The sequence below is a fragment of the Convolutriloba macropyga genome, chromosome 4 (assembly GCF_964194025.1).
Source record: "Convolutriloba macropyga chromosome 4, txConMacr16.3, whole genome shotgun sequence".
NCBI lineage: Eukaryota > Metazoa > Xenacoelomorpha > Acoela > Convolutidae > Convolutriloba > Convolutriloba macropyga.
In genome coordinates, this window is record NC_134471.1 from 17,269,734 (window position 1) to 17,291,810 (window position 22,077).

Below are 22,077 nucleotides of genomic sequence, written 5' to 3' on the forward strand. Positions count from 1 at the left end.
TTTTGTTCATCATCTGTCATTAAGTTTCGATCTCCTGATCTTCCGGCGGAACTAACCTAAGAACATTGGTCCTGGTTGAGGCAATGCTTTGTTGATGGTCTAGTAATCAATGGAATTAAAGAAGACTCACATAGATTGACTTTTTCTCATATCATAAGCAGGGATGGAACTCTTTACAATATTCTGGGTAGCAATTACTATTGACGACGCAATCGATAATTTGGATGCCCAGTTCAGGAAGCCTTCTAGAATTATATACGACAGACATGAAGTTCTTTCATGCAAGCAGCGAGATGATGAGTGCATAAAAGCGTTTTTGCAGCAACTAAGGATACTCTATTAGCGCTGTGAATAAACATACCTCACCGTGCAGCAACACAAGGAGATACTCCTTTGCAATGGTTTAAAAATTGGTATTTAATCTGATGGAATACGTGTTGGATTTCTGAAATTGGCTGACTCGGAAGCTTCGCTTGAGATATGCATTTGACTTGCTAATGCAATCGAAGTTTCTGCCATTTTCCCCGCTCATTCAATGCCAGTTCAGACACTCCGCCATCTACATCTGGTGCACCCGTTGGAAATATCGCTGCTGTCAATAAGAGAACAGCTCAATCTTATAAATATTTGAATCGTAAAGGTGGATTTTGGGGTCTGAAGGAAGATTCACGGACTAAATGCCCAGCGTGATGAAGCACGTGTCTGAAATGCAGCAAACTAGGGCATTGGGCAGCAGCGTGTAATTCAACTGTTGCAACTGTCACTTCTGATGACGACGAACAAGTACCTTCTGTGCTAAGCAGTTTGAAGACAACGAACAAATTAAGAAAGCCTCCCAGTGGAATATATTGAAAATAATGTTACTGGCGAACTCTGTTCTCTTCCTGTTAAAGCACTTATTGATCCCGGCTCCACTCATTCAATTCTAACGGCTGATGTGAGTAGAGCAAATGCAATTATCAATCCCGCCAATGAAGTCAATATTTTGTCTCGGAGAGGAGAACAGAGAGGAATTTCCAGTTCATGGGTTTTGTAGTGCTTTAGTGAGCATGAATAACTTTATTATACTGTTTTCTTCACTGTAGTTAGTCAGTTAATTTTTAGCGCAATCATTGGCCTTTATATACTCTCATAAAATGAAACAGTCTTACTTAAATTTGGTGAATCAGTTGGACGTTTCTAATTTGGCTTCCGTGGCTGAAAGTAACGAGTTTTGACTAATAGTTTTTGACCCACCAAATATATTTTCCAACAAAGTACATAAAGCTAAGCCCATCCCAACAAAATTAAGACACTCGAACAAAAAAGATTTTGAGTTTAAGCAGAATGAATCTTCAGATCTGCTAGGGAAAAGTATAGTTCCTTGCTCAAAATCTCCATGGCGAGCTCAGTCATTTGTTGTAATAGTTCAAAAATGACACTTGGTATTCGAGTTCTACATGAGAGTCAATTTATTTACCAGTCTTAATGCGAACCTGTTTCCGAATATGGAAAAACTGCTGAACAATGTTCTGAGAATCATTTTTTCCCAGAGATTGACTTAAAGCGCCTTTATCATCAGGTATCAATGAAAGAAGAAGATAAACAAATCACAGTTTTTGCAGTTGGTTGAAAATTTTGCAAATTTAGTCGTCTTCCTTTTGCGGTAACTAACGCTGTACCTGCGTTGCAGAGAATTAAAGACTTTTTCCTTTACCGAAGCCAGCTAAGAAAGACGTAACCTTACCCTGACGATAGAATAAATGGCAGGCGATCCAAGAAAGGGCTTGACAAGAAAGTTTTTCTTCTTGCTGCCTTAAAAGATGGAATCACCTTAAAAATTTACAAACGTCTGAAGGAATTTTCTATGTTAGGCCACAATGCCTCAAGAGTTTCTAAGCGGCCGGACCCAGAGAGACTGAGGGATCTGATGGAGTATCCGGTTCCAGGCAATTCGAAAGCATCGTGATGCTCATTTGGATTTTTTGCGAGTAATGCGAAATGGGTCCCTCAATGCTCAAGGAGATTTTAGCGGCTCTTAGAAGCTCAAAAGCAGGGAGCTTTTCCGTTGATTTCGGCTGTTGATTTCTTGTATCAACAATATCAAGTCGCTGATCGCTGATGATTGTTTAACCTTGCCCGGCGCCGATGCTTGTCATTTGATTTTGGCAACTGACGCCTCTGTGTACGCCAATGGTTCATCATTATCCTATCATAAATTAGTAGACGGATAGCGTAATTTTCGCACACACTATCGCAGTGTGAGGGGAATCATTTTGCTGCTGAAAAAGAAGCTTTAGCCATTAATGAATCTTTCAAAAAATCATCCACTTCACTGAGCAAATATCCGGTTACTGTAACGATCGATCAAAAGAGAATCGCATTTATTTTTTTGCAGCAAAAATTAGAAATAAATATTGAGAAGATCCTGCGTTTTGCCCAACATCGCTAGAGTATTAAAAACAGACCTGAAAGCAAAAACATAGGAGCTGATGCTCTATCGAGGATACAACTGCAATAAAGTAGCTCTTTATATTTTTAATTGCTCCTGCATGTTGTTGATCCACTTCAAATTCTTTTTTTGAAAACTTTTGGGTATTTTTGTGTTTGTTAAAATGGCAAACCAACAAGAAAATTCCGTACAACAATACGGGAAATACCATAATTTTTGTACAAGTTTACTTTATTTGACGGAATCAGGCGTTGATACCTTCTTTTTAACATGAATTGAACTCCGTGCGAACTCCGTGCTTTGTTCGTGGACTTTTTTATGTGGATGTCCCACTTAAGATTATTTGTTACTTAAACTCCTATGTTTTTCCGTATATGTACTTTTTCGACCAAGGTTTCGGAAAACTAAAGTGATTCATGAATTTAGACATTGAGATACTAGAGCAACTTTCAACGTTTAAGGGAAGTTTGTATTGTTTACTCCATTTCATTGCCTTAGTATGATTCATTTAGCAATTAGGACTGGAAGCATTGACCGATATATATTTGGCGTCATCCACACAGAGGAGAAGAAAAACAGCTCCGCAGTTTTTCGGTAAATTGTTGACGTAGATTACAAAGAATAGAGAAGCCAGAAGAGATCCCTGCGGAACTCCACTTGTAATGTTAACGCTTTCAAAAAAAGGACCGTTGATTCTAACTCCTTGCGTCCTTCCGATTAAATAAGATTGAATTAATTTGATGATTTCCCCACGGACACCAAAATTGAGTAATTTTGTAAAAAAATACCGTGATCGACAATATCAAACGCTTTCTCATAGTTGGTATAAATTATGTCAAAATTTTTATAAGAATCAATTGATTTATCGATAGATTGTAGTTAAATTAAGAGCAATTTTTTCGAGAACCGTATTAGGTTTAATGGAATATTGGTTCTAGATACCGTTAAAGACATTTTGTTTATATGTCTTTAACGGTATCTAGAACCAATATTCTATTAAACCTATTACGGTTTTTGAAAAAATTGCTCTTAATTTAACTAGAATCTATCGATAAATCAATTGATTCAAATAAAAACTTTGACATAATTTATACCAACTATGAGAAAGCGTTTGATAATGTCGACCAGAGTATTTTTTTTAACAAAATTACTCAATCTTGGTGTCCGTGGGGAAATCGTCAAATTAATGCAATCTTAGTTAATCGGAAGGACGCAAAGAGTTAGAAAAAACCTTCAAAAAAATTTGAGAAGTAATTGTCAGAAGAGAAACCTGCCTATAATTCTCTAAATCAGACTGACAAACTATTTTGTTATTTAGAACAACTACTGAGTTTTTTCAGCTACCTGGTAAAAAACTATGTCCTTTTTATCTGTAGAATACTTGGATTAGGGATTTACAAATTGCGCAAGTTATCGCCACGTGCGACACCTGTTGGCGACTAAAACTCAAATCTTACAACCCTGAAAAAAATTATAATTGTATAATCCGATGGCATAGCATGAAGTGGAAAAAAAACTACCTGGACGCCTGAGAAACAGAGTGACGTATTTAGATTATTACATTGGATTTTTAAATGCGAGGGGTGACTCTAATGATATTTGAGTTCCTTCTGTCGTTTCACAATCATATGTTTCATACAATGATTTAATTATATATATATATATATATATATATATATATATATATATGTCTGTGCTTCAGATAATGAATGAAAGCTTGCAATAAGCGGTGTTTCATCTGAGCAACACGATAAGTTGTTTTTTTAATGTTGAACCATCCCTTTTACAATTGCGTTATGTTTTCTCTCTTCCGGTTGAGGAATATGGCTTAAGCTTTTCTCTACCTGAAGACAGGGCGATCAAAGAACATTTCGGGTATGCGAGCTGTTATAGAAAGAATCATAACGCTGTAGATGCAGAGATTCATCAGAAAAAATCGTTCATATTATCAGAAAAGAAAATCAGCAGCAGGCTCGAAAGAACAAGCTGGCGGTCAAATATCTTGTCAATGAAAAGAAGCTTTTTGTCTAGATTCTGCTATGATTAAGGAGCATCATGTTGGTTAAACGTACTTCCGTTGGAACGATAACCTTTAGATTTAAACATGGGAGAGGTTAGAGACGGAAATGCTCTTAGATACAGATGGGATCACGCATAATTATCATGAACATTTGAAAGTGGAGAATATTTTAATGTAGCGCATGCCCTTCATTATCCAAAATGTGGCTATACGCACATCAGAAAATGACATCCGTTACTCTTTATACCAACCTGCTGAATGAGGTCTGCGATGATATCGAAGTAGAACCCTGTCTTCAGACTTCGCAAATTTAAACCTCAAATAGAACTACCCCTACTGATGACGGCACTTGACTGGATATTAAAGCTAATGGCTTCGATTCACGTTGCAGCTTAACGTTCTTTGGTATAAAAGTTTACTCCGTATGCTAAGATGATGTAAAAAAAGTAAAAAGTAAAAACCCAAAAGTAAAAAATAAAAACAGATGGGAATGAAAGTTAAAATCCTTTTTCAGGAATAGAAAGCATTATACCCGGAATTTTCATAAAATCCGGAATATGAAATGATTTTAGTGCAATAAGTGTTAATAAAATGTTGTAAATGTGATTTTAACTGTAAATAATTTCAAAAATTCGATGTTATTTTAACTCATTTCTTAGAATTATAGTCAAAGACAAGTTTATATAGTAGTAGTAGTAGTACTAGTAGTAGTAGTAAAAGACTCAATTCCAAAACAGGAGTGAGGAGATCATTTAGTCCAGGCATCAGGAGAAATTAAGAGCGACAATTTTTACAAAAACATTTTACAAAGTAAGAACAAGAGATATCAATGTTAAAATGAGTAAGTTTTTCATTTAGAAAAATATGTAATTTAGTACGAAATATGCCCAGCGGCATATCGAATTTAATAACATTTAGCGTTAGCAGTTCATTTGCACATCTGGTGGCCCTGACAAAAAAGTTATCTTCGGAGCAGAACTTCTGCGTTTTAGGCACGCTAAACAATCCAAGAGTCGATGACCTTGTGTTGAAAGAACTACTTTGAGTTTCACTCTCCACCTCGGCTTGTTTATTGATCATTTTCCAAAGCAGGACCATGTCCGACTCAATCTTCTGGTAGCAAACTGGTAAGAAAGAAAATCTTTGAAGTTTAGAAACATAATCGCGATCAGATTTAATCCATTTGAAAACTCTTGATTGAAATTTCTCCAGCTTGCGCATATAGGTTATGGAAGGCTGCCATACAGAACAACCATAAAGAAGGATGGAGAGGACGAGGCTTTGATACAATAAAAGTTTCCTCCTTGCTGATATCGTGAAAGGCACCCTGAAAAAAATTATAATTGTATAATCCGATGGCATAGCATGAAGTGGAAAAAAACTACCTGGACGCCTGAGAAACAGAGTGACGTATTTAGATTATTACATTGGATTTTTAAATGCGAGGGGTGACTCTAATGATATTTGAGTTCCTTCTGTCGTTTCACAATCATATGTTTCATACAAGGATTTAATTATATATATATATATATATATATATATATATGTCTGTGCTTCAGATAATGAATGAAAGCTTGCAATAAGCGGTGTTTCATCTGAGCAACACGATAAGTTGTTTTTTTAATGTTGAACCATCCCTTTTACAATTGCGTTATGTTTTCTCTCTTCCGGTTGAGGAATATGGCTTAAGCTTTTCTCTACCTGAAAACAGGGCGATCAAAGAACATTTCGGGTATGCGAGCTGTTATAGAAAGAATCATAACGCTGTAGATGCAGAGATTCATCAGAAAAAATCGTTCATATTATCAGAAAAGAAAATCAGCAGCAGGCTCGAAAGAACAAGCTGGCGGTCAAATATCTTGTCAATGAAAAGAAGCTTTTTGTCTAGATTCTGCTATGATTAAGGAGCATCATGTTGGTTAAACGTACTTCCGTTGGAACGATAACCTTTAGATTTAAACATGGGAGAGGTTAGAGACGGAAATGCTCTTAGATACAGATGGGATCACGCATAATTATCATGAACATTTCAAAGTGGAGAATATTTTAATGTAGCGCATGCCCTTCATTATCCAAAATGTGGCTATACGCACATCAGAAAATGACATCCGTTACTCTTTATACCAACCTGCTGAATGAGGTCTGCGATGATATCGAAGTAGAACCCTGTCTTCAGACTTCGCAAATTTAAACCTCAAATAGAACTACCCCTACTGATGACGGCACTTGACTGGATATTAAAGCTAATGGCTTCGATTCACGTTGCAGCTTAACGTTCTTTGGTATAAAAGTTTACTCCGTATGCTAAGATGATGTAAAAAAAGTAAAAAGTAAAAACCAAAAAGTAAAAAATAAAAACAGATGGGAATGAAAGTTAAAATCCTTTTTCAGGAATAGAAAGCATTATACCCGGAATTTTCATAAAATCCGGAATATGAAATGATTTTAGTGCAATAAGTGTTAATAAAATGTTGTAAATGTGATTTTAACTGTAAATAATTTCAAAAATTCGATGTTATTTTAACTCATTTCTTAGAATTATAGTCAAAGACAAGTTTATATAGTAGTAGTAGTAGTACTAGTAGTAGTAGTAAAAGACTCAATTCCAAAACAGGAGTGAGGAGATCATTTAGTCCAGGCATCAGGAGAAATTAAGAGCGACAATTTTTACAAAAACATTTTACAAAGTAAGAACAAGAGATATCAATGTTAAAATGAGTAAGTTTTTCATTTAGAAAAATATGTAATTTAGTACGAAATATGCCCAGCGGCATATCGAATTTAATAACATTTAGCGTTAGCAGTTCATTTGCACATCTGGTGGCCCTGACAAAAAAGTTATCTTCGGAGCAGAACTTCTGCGTTTTAGGCACGCTAAACAATCCAAGAGTCGATGACCTTGTGTTGAAAGAACTACTTTGAGTTTCACTCTCCACCTCGGCTTGTTTATTGATCATTTTCCAAAGCAGGACCATGTCCGACTCAATCTTCTGGTAGCAAACTGGTAAGAAAGAAAATCTTTGAAGTTTAGAAACATAATCGCGATCAGATTTAATCCATTTGAAAACTCTTGATTGAAATTTCTCCAGCTTGCGCATATAGGTTATGGAAGGCTGCCATACAGAACAACCATAAAGAAGGATGGAGAGGACGAGGCTTTGATACAATAAAAGTTTCCTCCTTGCTGATATCGTGAAAGGCACGTTTCGCTTTATGAAATAGAAAATCTTTTTGCATTTAGCTAATTTTGTATCAATATGACGTTGCCAGCTCAAATTACTCGATATGGTGAAGCCAAGGTCTTCAATATGGTCAATATAATCCAGTTCTGTCTCACCAAGTTTTAATACTTGCGAACGGTCAAAATTGTAAATGATTTCATTTAATTTTTAAACCTGACGATGAACGCAATGTTCGAAAACGTTCGTTTTAGTTAATCAATTTAAGTTTTAATTGACAATTACTTCTCTGCATCGTATGCTAAGAGTTGCCGAAGAACCATAACAAATATCATCAAGAAGCTGAAATACGAGCAAAGGATAATCGGAGTTGAGAAAGCAACCTTCTGACCGTTATTCTTTTGTACATGAGGAGCTGGTTCGTGAGCATCAAAACCATACATAGATTGGCTCCACGATCAGCGATAAGAAAGAATATTTGTTTTCGGTAATGGTCACGTTCATAAGGACAAAAGAAGTTTCTCGCTTTTACGTAGCTCCGTTCTCTTTTTCCGTAGCACAAGCTCCATGCTCCGGCTTCCTGCAGTGGAAGCGTCTATAGGAACCCTTGTTGGGGAAGGGAGGCTCTTGTCCCAAACTTTTCTATATCTAATCCTGATTCTTTTGCTCTACAACTGTACAAAGCATTAATCAGACCCCACCTAGAGTACGCGAACCAAATCTGGTATCCAAATCTTAAAAAGCATAAGACCAGTATAGAAAATGTTCAAAGAAGAGCCACAAGGCTAGTTGGATCCCTGCGAGGTTTAAGTTATGAAGAGCGGCTCAGGGAACTCAAGCTACCAACCACAGAATACAGAAGACAAAGAGGCCGGATGATAGAAATCTTCAAAATCATCAATGGAATGTACGACAAATCTGCTACGGGAAATCTAATTCAGTTTATCGAACGAAACTCGAGGAAACATGGGCAGCAACTTTCCATCAGAAGAGCACGACTGGAGCTGAGGAAAAAGTTTTTCTCAGTTGATGGACCTAAAGATTGGAACGATTTACCAGAACACGTCGTGTCAAGTGAAAGCTTGGATATCTTCAAGACACGACTTGACAGACACTGGCAACACAGGATGTTCCGCGAATTGTCCTAGGTTAAGGGACAACACGGAGGAGCTGGTCGACAGAGGCAACAAACCTACAGACCAGAATACTCGAACTCGAACTTGATTCAAAATCATTACACGTTGCATTTTGATGGCTGTTCTATCGTATCTAATTTCATTATAATTCTGATGCATTAATTTCTCTAGGTATGCGATTGAGCGAAACTGTGAGTCAAAAATTCATGGTGTGAGGCCGGTTCTTAGAGTTTGAGTTTGACCCCTCGTACTTTAACCCCCAACTTCACTCCCTCCACCTCACTCCACCCGATGTTACTAGGTTTATGCTCTATAACTCGATCACATAACTTCTGGAGAGTGGCTCGGGTAATACGGAAAATATCCAGTAACGATCATTTGTCGCTTCATTTGTAGATCTGAGATGAGGAAAGTTGTTTATTTTTACCTTGATGTGTTCCTCGAAGCTGATGCAATAGGAAATGAGAGCGTCGCTTTTTTACCTCAGGTCTATCAGTTAGTGAACACCTGCAATTCCTCTTGCGGTTTCTTAACTATTAGTCAAGTCAGTGAAGATCAATGTCCTTATCCACAGTCCAAAAGCTTCAGTTCTCTGAATTCTAAGTCAGTAAAGAGAAATCGACCTAGTTGTGACACACTGCCTCAAAAGCGACCAAGTTTAGCTACTCAGTGTTCCAGTAGCAGTAACGCGGCCACTGAAGGTACTGGTGTTAAGCATTACAGGGAATTGCGGGATGAAACTGGTGCGAAGGTTTATCTGTGCGATCTGTGTCAATACAGATCAAATCAATCTAACAATATGAGAAAGCATGTTGACTTGAAACATAAAGAAAAATGTCCGAAGTATCATTGTTCAATGTGTAGCAACGCAAGCTATTACCAAAGAAGTCATCTGAAGCCGCATTATATGAAGTTTCATGGATTGCCTGAAAGCGCGGCGATTACTGCGACATATGACAGCCAACAATTTTAAGTATTCATAGACTAGAAGACAGTTTAATTGTTGGGTGACGCAATAAACTGTTAGCTGATTAGGACGTTCGAAAGCAGTCAAGTTGGAGATTATTTGAATAGAAATGCTAGTGTTTCTGAGAAATTGATTTACTTTAGTTGTTCTTTTGTTCATTGTTTACTAATAGATTAATATCAGAAAAGTATCCTAATAGTTCCCACATTTTTTTGAATCATGGGAGAACTTTATGCCAGCTCCACATTTTTATTTTCAGACTTCTTTTGAGTTCTTGGGGGCATCCCAGGCTAACACATGTGATATCAGCTTAAAGTTCTTTGCGTCTAGAATTGCACTGCAATTGTAGCCAATTGTTGTGATAAACTTATTAAATAGATTCTGAACAAATTTACAAACTGTGTATTTTCAGATCAAATTGACCTAGGGACTTGAACAAAACGTATCCGCCGGTGCCAGCATTGGTTCCACAGGATTATATTCCAAAGACCGGTCGTTCCTAGCTTGACGGGTACATTTTGTTGCTGTATATCCCCAGATGCGCTATCACGTCTTCCTCAAAAAACATAATTCTCGGAGACTCCCAAATAAAACATCTCAACTTCCCAAACTTCAATATTTTGTCACTTCCTTTGTCGTCGGTGCCAGTATTGGTTCCATAGCCAACTAGTCGTTTCATCTACTAAAGCCGTCGGTGCCAGTATTGGTTCCATAGGCTACATATATAAAATCATTTGCTAAGCGTGCCGTCGGTGCCGGCATTGGTTCCATAGGCTCCTTTACTTTTGGTTTTTCATTCTTCATCACACTTCCTCTTTTCGTTGTCGTCGGTGCCAGAATTGGTTCCATAGACACTAGCAGTTTGTATACTTTGTAAATTTATAGATGCTGTCTGCCGGCGGTGCCAGTATTGGTCCCATAGGCAGTACATTACAAAAAATACGCGTTGTCCCTCTGTTTTACTGAGTTCACTGCAAACCCCAAAAAATTTATACAGTGCTTACCCAAAATGTCACCCAGAGAATGACAATTTGCAATTCTTGCAATGAGAAACTGAAAAAGCATAAATTCACGTGCTTCTTTTGCCACAAAGTTATGCATATGACTTCTAAATGCACGGTTTTCGATAAGACCGACATTGACGTCCTGATCAAATTAGATAAAAATCTCCTTCACATCTGCAATGACTGCAAAGATAACAAAGACAATGCCATTGACAATAAAACCTCTAAAATTGATGATCAACTCATTGAAATCAAGGAACAAATGAAAATGTTTGCACAAAGTATCGAAAAATCAAACCAAATGATAGAGACCGTAAAATTTGACCTCAGCGAACTGAAGAAACCAAAAAAGTTACGCCCAGTCTCTTAGAAATGTAACAAAAGGTGTGACTAAAACAGCATTTCATAGTACAAAATCAAATGACGGACTTGGTATTCGAGTCAGTGGAGTACCAGAGCTCACGTCAAAATCGGCCGATGAACGAATTCACGCTGAGATGGCGGCTGTAGAAGAGATGCTCGACTTTCTCAATATCGAAGACAAGAAACTTAGCAAAATTCACCGCATTCGAAGATACGACTCCACAAAGACAGTCCCACGCACCCTTCTGATACATCTAGAAAACCCAATCAGCAAAGAGCTAGTACTGAAATCTGCTTATCGCTTAAAGGATTTCATCAAGCAAGTCTTCGTGAGCTCTGAGTTGTCACCAGTCGATGCTAAAAAAGAAAACGAATGTCTGAAAACCCGCCGAAAAATAAAAGACGAAAATAAATTTGATCGCAAGGAAATTCGTAATCGAAATCTAACAGTTGAAGTAAAGGTAAATGGTGCATGGGTGACCAACACCGACTCCAACCCAAACACTGAAGACTCTTCCTCAGAAGATGAAGATGGGTCTTGACTAACCTCAATCAAAATGCTAACGTTTAACGTCAGAAGCCTTCGAAGCCTAGAAAGAAGAATGGCATTCTCAAACGCAATCGCAACTTTGAAATACGATCTCCTTTGTCTGACAGAATCTTGGCTCACACCACATGTGCCAAATACTGCCTTGTTCTTGCCAAATTACAGCATATATCGAAACGATAGGGACCCAGATATGTTCACTTCTAAACATGGCGGTGTTCTAATAGGAATCCGAAATTCGATTGAACATGAGCAAGTAAAACTAAGCATAGTACATGACGACTATGTGGCAATCAAAATCTACACTAAACCAAAATCGATACAAATCTGTGTCTACAATCCACCCACTGGCAGTCCATTCCTATGGTCATCTGCACAACTATCGAACCTACCTTATGAAATTGAATTAACACGCTCAAAGCAGATATGTGAAAACTTGATACTGACGGGAGACATAAATTTTTCCAAAACTGACTGGGAAACAATGAGCTCAAGTGATGATTATGAGAATGCATTCATTGAAAAGTTGTTTGAATTAAATTTTTCAAACATTGCTAAGAGACAACTTGATGTAGTCCTAGTCAACACCCTCGACCCAATTGGTTCCACAGGATTATATTCCAACTAGTCGTTTCATCTACTAAAGCCGTCGGTGCCAGTATTGGTTCCATAGGCTACATATATAAAATCATTTGCTAAGCGTGCCGTCGGTGCCGGCATTGGTTCCATAGGCTCCTTTACTTTTGGTTTTTCATTCTTCATCACACTTCCTCTTTTCGTTGTCGTCGGTGCCAGAATTGGTTCCATAGACACTAGCAGTTTGTATACTTTGTAAATTTATAGAAGCTGTCTGCCGGCGGTGCCAGTATTGGTCCCATAGGCAGTACATTACAAAAAATACGCGTTGTCCCTCTATTTTACTGAGTTCACTGCAAACCCCAAAAAATTTATACAGTGCTTACCCAAAATGTCACCCAGAGAATCACAATTTGCAATTCTTGCAATGAGAAACTGAAAAAGCATAAATTCACGTGCTTCTTTTGCCACAAAGTTATGCATATGACTTCTAAATGCACGGTTTTCGATAAGACCGACATTGACGTCCTGATCAAATTAGATAAAAATCTCCTTCACATCTGCAATGACTGCAAAGATAACAAAGACAATGCCATTGACAATAAAACCTCTAAAATTGATGATCAACTCATTGAAATCAAGGAACAAATGAAAATGTTTGCACAAAGTATCGAAAAATCAAACCAAATGAGAGACCGTAAAATTTGACCTCAGCGGACTTGGTATTCGAGTCAGTGGAGTACCAGAGCTCACGTCAAAATCGGCCGATGAACGAATTCACGCTGAGATGGCGGCTGTAGAAGAGATGCTCGACTTTCTCAATATCGAAGACAAGAAACTTAGCAAAATTCACCGCATTCGAAGATACGACTCCACAAAGACAGTCCCACGCACCCTTCTGATACATCTAGAAAACCCAATCAGCAAAGAGCTAGTACTGAAATCTGCTTATCGCTTATAAGATTTCATTAAGCAAGTCTTCGTGAGCTCTGAGTTGTCACCAGTCGATGCTAAAAAAGAAAACGAATGTCTGAAAACCCGCCGAAAAATAAAAGACGAAAATAAATTTGATCACAAGGAAATTCGTAATCGAAATCTAACAGTTGAAGTAAAGGTAAATGGTGCATGGGTGACCAACACCGACTCCAATCAAAATCTACACTAAACCAAAATCTATACAAATCTGTGTCTACAATCCACCCACTGGCAGTCCATTCCTATGGTCATCTGCACAACTATCGAACCTACCTTATGAAATTGAATTAACACGCTCAAATCAGATATGTGAAAACTTGATACTGACGGGAGACATAAATTTTTCCAAAACTGACTGGGAATCAATGAGCTCAAGTGATGATTATGAGAATGCATTCATTGAAAAGTTGTTTGAATTAAATTTTTCAAACATTGCTAAGAGACAACTTGATGTAGTCCTAGTCAACACCCTCGACCCAATTGGTTCCACAGGATTATATTCCAAAGACCGGTCGTTCCTAGCTTGACGGGTACATTTTGTTGCTGTATATCCCCAGATGCGCTAGGATTTTAAGTCACGCGGCATCGAGCCTCACTTCCCCCGTGGGTAACACCATCAACATCCCATCTAATCAAGAAACTGGGAACCAAAAAGAAACGATGGCAGATAATGAATCTGAGCAGGAGCCTCAAAATAAACAAGCTTGAAAAACAAATATCAATTGAAATGGAGAAAGATCAGTCAAATTTTGAATCCGAAATTTTCGCAGGGCGACGGTTCACTAATATACAGAAATATCTTCGGGCAATAAGAAAGAGTCCTTCCATACCACTCATTGTAAACTATGCAAACACGAGCGCTAGAACCGATCAACACAAAGCAGAACTCTTTAACTCATTCTTCCAAAAAGTGTACAGTAACAAAGTTGATTACAAACCAGCAGTCTTGAAGAAAACTTAGTTCTCTGCATATAACAGAAAAATTGATAACAGATATAACAAGTAAACTACAACTCAACAAGTCAAACGGGCACGATAACTTTGGTAACATAATTTTTAAATTTTGCTCAGCAACTTTGAGCAAGTCACGCGTCCTTCTTTTTCAAACAATGTCCAATAAAGGAAAATTCCCTTCTATCTGGAAAATAAGTCAAATAACTCCCATCTATAAGGAGGAAAGCAAAGCAGAAGTGAATTGCTACAGACCCATTAGTTTACTCTGTTGTGTGTCCAAAAATTTTTGAAGTGATCTTTGACGAAATATATTATCATTGTCGTCACAGATTAAACGAAAATCAATTCGGCTTTCGAAAGAATAGATCGGCAACCTCTCAGCTTCTACTCTTTCTCGACACAGTATATCCCAAATTTGACACAATTTCGTCGGACGACATTAGTATCCTCTACTTAGATTTTGCAAAAGCTTTTGATAAAGTACCACATCACCTTCTCATATAGAAACTCAAAGTTTTGATGTAGGAGGAAATATATTTTTATTCTTGCACTCTTACTTAGAAGTCAGAAAACAATTTGTCAAAATTGGAAATTGTTATTCAAGTTTGGAGAACGTATCAAGTGGAGTCCCACAAGGTTCCATACTTGGACCACTACTGTTCTTAATTTTTATAAATGACTTGCCAGATGCAAACCCCGATATTGAAGGTTTCGGATTTGCAGACGACTATAATTTCATTGTTCATGATCATGCAAAACTGGACAGAAGTGCAAATAAATATTGAAGACTGGTGCCGAGAGAATGGAGTTAAATGCGAACAAATGCAAGTTGTTAAATGTTAGAGGTAATCTCACGACATCTATGTGTGGCCAGGAAGTAAAACCAACTGAATCCCAAAAAGACCTTGGTTTAATAATTACATCAAATCTCTCATGGCAAGGCAACTGCGACCACAGTAAAAAAAGCGACGTGCTTTTTTTCCAAATAAAACGAAATATGTCAGCAATCAGCTCAACGTCAACCAAAATGAACTGCTATACTGGTTATATTGCTCCAATACTGACGTATTGCTCACAAGCATGGTAATGGTTGGCAAACCGCACCAACGTGTACAAAATTGAAAAAATGCAGATCATGGCTACTAAATGGATTCTAGGATTCTAGGAATGGATTCTAGGATTCTAGGAAACTGCATGATCTTCTTCTCTTCGTAGCTATTACACGTAATGAATTTGACATTCCGACAGATTTTAAAACCCTTGAAGACGAGAGGACAAGGCGACACTGTAGAGGTGAACTGAAAATCGAAAATAACCGACTAGTAAAATCCGATGAAAACTTCTTCCACCTAACGAAACAACTGTACAACGTTGTAAATAGAAATATTCAAAGATTTGGAGGCAAATTAAACAAACACACTATCACAAAAGCATACTGGCACTTTTTCACAACTCAATTCAGCCTGGCAAACAAATGCTCTTGGCGTATAATTTGCAGATGTGACAATTGCAACAATTGGAAAAAACTTTACAACTGAAATTGGACTGACTCAGGGGCACAAATTGAAGCCCCGGGAAACATACCCGAATTCTCTGCTACTACTACTACAATGAGAAATTTCAAGAATTTTTGCTTTTTGGAAGTTCTCAGGCAATTTTTGACAACTTGAAGCCAATTTGGCTGAAATTTTGGCCCATGTAGAGTTTTTTGATGATTTTACACAAACTACGGCTTTACGTTGCGTCCCTACGTCTGAGCTTGAATGCAAATTGCAAAATGTAAGTTTGGCAGAATTTTAGGTCAATTCAGCCTAATTTTAAACAAAATTTTCTCAATTCAATTCTCATTTCGGTGAATTCAGATAACGGGCAACTTGTTCGAGGGTGTGTCAGAAAACAATTGTGTTATCTTTCTAGCACAATTCGAAAACGTTTAAACGCGTTTTTTGGACAAGAAATTGACATATTTTCTGACCATTTTTAAGCCAATTTTATCAATTTCCAAGTTATATTACCCACGTTTCTGTAAAATAGGCATTTTTTAATAGATTTTGGTTAACGATAGAAAGCTAATTATTTCAGATCTGTCAAGTTGGTTAATAGTTCATGAATTTTTTAGAATTGTCACGAAGATCCTGAAGATACCCTATGGTGCCAAAAAACTAGGTGATCCAAAGGCAAAATTAGCTGGACATCAAATAAAAGGTGAAAACAATTGCTTTTGCATTAGTTACTTGCAAGTGATTTGGAAATACCCAGAGACAAAAACAAGTTGAGATCTCCTTATTTTGATTTTATTTTCAACACTGAGTTTTAAAAAAAATTATAAATTTTAAATTTAAAGGATGAGTTCACTGAGTGAAAAACGACTTATATGAACTGCTATAGGCATAGTCATATACTCAGTTGACTATTATTGCGTCCCCTATGTAAAAAATCGAAGAATTGGCGTGGTAGTTTTCAATTTTTGCCCAAACAATTTACTGGTTTTTGTACTCATTTAAAAGTGAAAATTGGAGCATTAGTTTACTCACACCGAAATAGTAAAGTATCATCATTGAGTATCTTTAGTGTTCCGAACGCTATTTTTGAATTGAGAATTTCGTTTGGGCATTTTTTTCCGTTATTGCATTTGACACTATTTTTAATTTTTTGCTCATCAGATTCTTCACGTTTTCTACTAGATTGTGTTTAATCAATTCCTTACCAAATCCTAATTTCAATTGTGCGAATCCTTCAATGAGATTTCATTGTTTTTCTTCGGTTAATTTTGTCTTTGGTGAAACATTTGCCATTTTTTAGTCTGTTTATAGTCGCGATTTTTATTATTTGTCTATTGACGTATTTTGACAGCTTTTGTCTGTTTTGTCATACGACAAAATGCTCTTTATTAGTATGTTTCTTTTGATATTCGAGGCTTAAATACCAGCACAAATTTGAAAACAAATGTTATACTTCTCTCAATTTAGTCTTTATCTATTGTTCAGTTCTTTTTTGTTACTTCGACCGTTCTCCCCAGCTGCTTTGTCTGGTTTAGCGAAAACAAATATATGAATTTAAAAGTTCTTGCCTTCTTTTTTTTCCTATTTATGATATACGTAAATTTTTCACAATTTTCATTAAGAAACTAATTTTCCAATTTGTTAGTTTTTAAATTTTCCGGTGGTCGTTTTCACCTGTAAGGTAATAATTGGAGGGGTACATCATGCGTTTAACATTCTTGTATAGAGTTAACCGTTCTAATTTTTCTGATATTTATAGAAGTGTTGGTGGCAAGAACAAGTGCAATTTTCTGATATTTATAGAAGTGTTGGTGGCAAGTAAAAAGTGCAAAAAGAAAAAGTGATATCGGCCTCGAATTCTTGACCTTCTGTGTTCCATGCATTTTCGAAACGACTTCTCTACAGTGACTCATATTTGCGAAATACAGGCTTCTTTCAACAATACTTTCTAGCTAACTATTTTAACACTGTCTACCGCATGTGCCAATTCTGGAAATATAGCACCGATTCCCATTCATTGAATCCATTGAGTAATGTTCTACTCTTTCGTAATATTTGTCCTTTGAAGTTAGTTTCATTATTATGTTCTGATGCGTTTTAATTCTAGATTATGTTGAACGAGTTATTATTGTTGTTGTGTTTCTAAGAGTTTGACAACTTTTGTTTACTCGGGATCTTCAATTAATTTGGTATTTTCCTTTAGTTCCTGTTACAATAGTTCTCTTCATATAATTAATTGACCAAGGAAACCAAGTTCCTCTTTCTCAAACTCGGTGAACTGTGCACCAGGACATATTCTTCTGTTTTTTTTTCGGCAAATAAATTTTGGTTCCGTTTAATCTTGTGCTGTTTTTTCAATTTTTGCGTGGTGTAATTTCCACTTCTCGGGCCTCTTTCCTTTCCATTACAAGTAACATCTTTCCGAAGAGATCTTGCTGATTAAACAATCGGCAAGCTTTGGCTGACTTCACTGTCACTCTGTGAGTTTTACTATGGATATAACTAAGACAAATGATACGAAATCTTGTGTATTTATAAGGCTTCCATTAGACGTTTCAGACAAAACCTCAGGTCTTTCAATAGGTTTTAGTGGGAAAAATTCGATCGTTGCATACCAGGGGAAAATTGTGATTCCGTTACTTCATTTTCTCGTGTTTTTGAGACTCGTTTAAGATGATCAAGATAAGAAATACCAAACATTGTTTATCTAGGTTTATAACTTTAAACATTTTCTTTTTGACCGAAATGGAATGCGTGTGGACTGTATAAACTTTCCAAGACATTAATGTTGAATTGGGATTCAATCTAATTTCAGACTTTGATGCCTTCTTTTCAGAATTGTAGAATTGAGAGTTAGGAGTTTGACTCTGAATTTGTGTAATATTTGTTAGTTTGTTCCAAGTTAGTTTTGCCTGAATAGTTTTTAATTGCTCTCAAACGAAGTTTGTAGCAGTTATTTTAAACCTGTAGTTTTTATGCGGTTTTTCGTTGGACCGATTTTTTGTCTGACCGATTTGGTTTTTGTCCTCAAAAACCGGATAAACTGCCTCTAATATAGGTTTCACGGTCAACTCATTGATAGACGTCTCAACTATGGATATTGGTTATGGGCCTGTAAAGATTGAGTGCATAATCTGGATGCTATCGTTAATTTTTAATGACCAAAATATGCCATATTCTAATTGAAATGCTTTCCGCGTCTAATTGCGAGAACTGGGGGTCGCAGGTTAAATTAAATTGAGATCACGTCTTCGCCTAGTGTTATCACTGTGGCCAAAGTGTTATCGCGTTTCGAATACAATTGTTCTACCATTCTTCGTAAAGGAATTTATCTTTATCTGAGCGTCAACGTAGAATAATAATTGAATAGAGGATATCTGATACTTTGGTTTACCTGTCACTGATTTCTAAATTTTTTTTTGTTCGAATTTTACATTTGCACTAGTTTTTTTTACCTTGTTTCCTTTAAACTTTTCTTTATTGAATACCGACGGGGAAAAAACGAACTGAAAGCTTCTTTTGTAAAGAAATTTAAATGGTTTTAGATTTGTTTAATGTTGTTTTCTCTTTTTTTTTTGACGATTCGAGTTTTTGCTTGAATATTTGAGGTCACCGAATTTTTCAATGTAAACAGATAAAAGTTGTCTAAGGATAGCCAGTTGTTTTGATTACATTTGAGAGTTAACAAAATTTATGCTACAAAATTTATGCCTTTTGTCTGATAGTTTTTTCGTCTGATATTTTTTGTCTTTAAAAAATGCAATAGACAGATATAGCGCGGAGAGTATTACGCTGCCGAGCAGTTCTCTTAGTTTTTACCAGGCTCTAATTGTAGAGATCACCGAAAGTGCTGAGAAGACATAAAATGTTGAAAAGAAAGGAAGATAGGGAATAAATTCCTCCAAATTTAATTATATTAAACATTTAAGGCCATGTTATAGAACGAGGAGGCGCAGATAAACAGGGTCACCTCATAACGAGGTGTATCTACCTCATAACATAGAGTAATCATAGTAGAATTAGAACAATAGGAGAATAAAAAAGTTCACCCTGAAGATAATTTAAATTATATAACCTGAACAGGAATTTCTCTGTATGTGAGCATCAACGTAGAATAATATTGAATAATTGAATAGAGGATGTTCAATACTTAGGTTTACCTGTTGAAATTAAGATAATGTAGAAATTTGGATAGTCGACGCACCAATTAGGTTACGTCTGAAATTGTACAATTTAATGTGCCGAACTGAAATTGGTTCACGATGGAGGTTGACTTTCTAATAGTTTCGGAACAATGGAATGAAAACAAACCGAAAAAATATGGTGCTAGGGATAGTTTTTCGCAGTTTAGACCCACCCTCACTCCATTCCCCCATCACAACCCTCTACCTCGTTCTGCCCTAACCGCACACAAGCCCGAAGTCCCTGAGACCACCCATTTCGCTCACCCCTTCTCGCACTAACCCGCCCCCACTCAATTAAGCCCCCCCCCCCCTAATCCGGCCTCTTTTTCTACTCCTTTTAAACTAGCCTAGCTTAAACTAGCCTACCTAAGCCCCGGCTAGCTACCCGTGAAACCAAATGCTCCCCAATCGTTTGAAATCAATTTGGTCGACGTTAGTCGGTTATGCTTTTAAGTTTAAAGTTGTTGATGCAACCCTCCATGAAATAGAAAAGAGGGTTTTTTTCCAGCCTGCTTTTTTATGTGCAAATTTTGACCGACGGATATTCTTTGCGGAAAGACAAAGTTTAAATCATTGGAATGTTTTTGAACAACTGAGTTATCCTGTGAATTTTTTTCTGTAGGAAGTCCACTGGTGGTTTTTAAAATTTTTCATTTAGTCTTCTCTGGCAGTCAGAACGCTGAGTACCTGTTATTTAGTTGTTAATATTTTTTAAGTAAGGGTAACCGCAGTTGTTTTTACCTTAGTAGAAATAGCTGGGGCTATTATTGGCCGTCTCTTGGTTTTTACGACTCGAAGAGGAGTATTGGTTTTCTCTCGGTCTTTTTTTCACAAGATGTAGTTTTGTTCACGCGGCATTTTGACCTAAAAGCAAAAGTGAGAAAAGCTGTCATGGCGAACAGATTTTCTCTAAGCGAGAAAACTTTTTTGATCATGCGCTGCGTTCAGTGAATGACTTTTTGACTCTGAAAAATGTTCTTGAGAACGGTGCATATAGATAACCGTTTTTAGCCTTTTCTCCATTCGGCTCATTTTTTGTTTACTGCTAATTTGGTTTTTGTAGAGATTGTTTTTGATCGATAATGCATTAATATATAACTTGATGAAATTGATACCACAATGTTTTCAAGAGCCTAATTTTTAAGTGTAAAATGGGCTCATTTTTCTCAATTTTAAAGCTGATTTTTGGATTTTTTCAAGTATTTCTTCCTGTTTGGAGCTTCGAGCGGTAGAATAATAATGCGTAGAATAACAATTGAATAGAGGATATCTGATACTTTGGTTTACCGGTCGCTGATTTCTAAATTTGTATTTGTTTTGTTCGAATTTTACTTTTTAAACCTTGTTTCCTTTAAATTTTCCTATATTGAATACCGACGGTGAAAAAAAACGAACTGAAAGCTTTTTTTTGTAAAAAAATTTGAATGGTTTTAGTTTTCTCTTTTTTGACGATTCGAGTTTTTTGCTTGAATATTTGAGGTCACCGAATTTTTCAATGTAAACAGATGAAAGTTGTTTAAGTATAGCCAATTGTTTTGATTACATTTGAGAGTTATCAAAATTTATGCTACAAAATTTATGCCTTTTGTCTGATAGTTTTTTCGTCTGATAATTTTTTTGTCCATAGAGATTACAATAGACAGATATAGTCCGGAGAGTATTACGCTGCTCTTTTTTTCACAAGATGTAGTTTTGTTCACGCGGCATTTTGAGCCAAAAGCAAAATTGAGAAAAGCTGTCATGGCGAACAGATTTTCTCTAAGCGAGAAAACTTTTCTGATCATGCGCTGCGTTCAGTGAATGACTTTTTGACTTTGAAAAATGTTCTTGAGAACGGTGCATATAGATAACCGTTTTTAGCCTTTTTTCCTCCATTCGGCTCATTTTTTATTTACTGCTAATTTGATTTTTGTAGAGATTGTTTTTGATCGCTCATGCATTAATATATAACTTGATGAAATTTATACGACAATCTTTTCAAGAGCCTAATTTTTAAGTGTAAAATGGGCTCATTTTTCTCAATTTTAAAGTTGATTTTTGGGTTTTTTCAATTATTTCTTCCTATTTGGATCTTCGAGCGGTTTTTTTCTGATAAATCAATGTATATGGCAACGTTCAATTGGCAATTCATGCATTAGACTACTCTTTTGAACGTGACTTTAATCAAATTGTACACATACTAATCCGTTAGGAAAATTTGTTTCCTAATTACTTTTTTAATATATTCTTATATAATTTT

The 22,077-nt window shown here is 36.5% G+C and overlaps 2 protein-coding genes across 5 annotated transcripts in view; both read left to right on the forward strand.

Moving 5' to 3' along the window:
* LOC142338292 (uncharacterized) overlaps positions 1–22,077 on the forward strand; it is a 318,225-nt gene that overhangs the window by 59,169 nt on the left and 236,979 nt on the right. The window lies entirely within an intron of this gene.
* The window catches only part of LOC142337489 (alkyldihydroxyacetonephosphate synthase, peroxisomal-like), a 96,949-nt gene continuing 84,956 nt past the window's right edge, over positions 10,085–22,077 (forward strand). The window contains exon 1 of the mRNA XM_075386748.1: positions 10,085–10,109. The gene's annotated coding sequence lies outside the window, so the exon portion shown is untranslated. The remainder of the gene's footprint in view (positions 10,110–22,077) is intronic.